We start from the raw sequence: 2069 nt of genomic DNA, 5'->3' as shown, positions 1-2069 counted from the left end.
AACAGTTCCTTTCAGATAATAAGGTCAGGGAGCACATTCCAGACCAAGGTTGACGGTATTGGAGTCTAAATTAAGAGTCTGCATCTGGTAGAATGCTGGTCAACAATGTATGAGCTTAAATAACTCGCGTTTTCATTCAGATAGCACATGACTAAAGCAATTACACTTTCTTTGCTATTATTTTAACTTGAAAGGAAAGAAAAATGATAAATATACATATGTTTAAATATTAACATTTATATGCGGTTTCTGGCATAAGTCGGGGGAAAAAATGTAATAATAATAAAATACAAACTGCATACAATGTAACACAGCTCCACCAGTATGCGGTCTAAAATGGTGTGCAAGAATTGACTGAAAGCTGATCCCTTCATTTCTATCTTCTCTGGCAGAGAAGAGTCTCTCCAGATCAGGTTCACACACTGTGATGTATGGCATTGCCTTACACTTACATTCTGCTGGCTTTACTGTGTAAATACTGGAAATGTCTGTATTACTTCTAGGGGTCAGAGAGGAACATTTTGTTCCTGCTCAGTTTGAACCCCTCATATTACAGTTCAGGTATACCTTTGTTTACCAAACAAATCACTCAAAGCCACAATATGCCTGTATATCTGTGTAAAAATGTTTGAGATCTATAAATATGAAATATTATATATGTTATGCAAGATCAGATTGTGATTAAGCACCTATTACTCCAGTCTTCAGAGTCACGTGATTCTTCAGAAATCATCATAACATGCTATAACAATGTATCAGTGTGCGCATAAATATAGTCGATATTCTGATTTTTTTTGTTTTGTTTCTGAAGCACATTTTACCAATGCCAAACCACATCAATTTTAATACTGTAACTGCTATGAATTTTGTTTAAACTCATTTGTAATTGATATTTAATCGTTAACGAGGGCTAGAAGTAAAAAAACGCCTTGTATTCAAGTCCACAAAACTTTTTTTTTTTAATTAGTCTTCATTTATTTTATGATGCGTATTAAGTGGGGGTCATGTTTCGGGATTCCTTACATTAAAAAAGTCTCTGAGAACCTGGCACCTTGTACTTCTGGAGACTAGAGATAGTTTGCAGTTCTGGGAAAAGGTGGCACTGGAGATTAAAGGCTTCCTAATGGTTTAATTCTTGGTTTAACACCTAATTCTTCACCTTCTTTACTCTTTTGCAGTTAATATATTGTCTTCTAAACCTGTTTTTTTGTGATCCTGCTGCTCCAATGACCATTTCTTGTTCAATGGCCATGCCTAATTTAGCAATTTCTATAGTATTGCATCCTTCTCATGGACATTTAATAATGTTGGACCTTTCAATGTGTTAAATCTCTTTTTTGCCCCATTTTACCTGTAAAATAAAACCTGCTTTATAATAATTATACACATCTGAATACAAGACTTTTTTACTTCCAGCCCTCGTCAACAATTATATTTTATTTATAATTTATAAATGATTATATACAAAATTCATAGTTTTTTTTTATGACTTCCCCATTATGTGAAAGGGCAAGCACTGACAACCACTAATATCTGAGCTCCCATTATGACCCCACATCTACGATTTTGTAATCAAATCTGTATAATCATTGCATATCATACAATAAACGCAACATGATGGTGATAACCTGTACACAGATTCTGAAGCCAGCATTTGTTACCAGTTATGATGTTGCAGGCTGTTGCTCTCTAGGTCATTAGAGCAGCCCTCATAAAACAGAGACTATTTAGTCATTGGGTCATTACTGTGAACAGTGCCAATTAATCTCGGTGCGCAGAGCAGCGTCGTGAGAGGGGCTCTGGTTTTTGATTACAATAGGAAAGCATTTGCTGCGGTCGCCATAATGATACCAAGCTCCTGCTAGAAAGCCTGCGTTCAATCCGGTTACGGACAAGGTTTAATCAATACGGTGTCCTTCATCCTGCATTCAGGGCCGACCTTGGCAGCCTTTTGTCTCCTAAACGAGGGCAAAGAGCATAAATGTGGATACACAGAAAAAAATAAGAATGGTCCAAGCACTGAGCCCACATGAAAATAAAACACTAGCGCATCCAGTCAGCTCATTTGG

The sequence above is a fragment of the Sinocyclocheilus grahami genome, unplaced genomic scaffold (assembly GCF_001515645.1).
Source record: "Sinocyclocheilus grahami isolate Dianchi unplaced genomic scaffold, SAMN03320097.WGS_v1.1 scaffold17.1, whole genome shotgun sequence".
Classification (NCBI taxonomy): Eukaryota; Metazoa; Chordata; class Actinopteri; order Cypriniformes; family Cyprinidae; genus Sinocyclocheilus; species Sinocyclocheilus grahami.
This window is presented reverse-complemented; position numbering follows the sequence as displayed.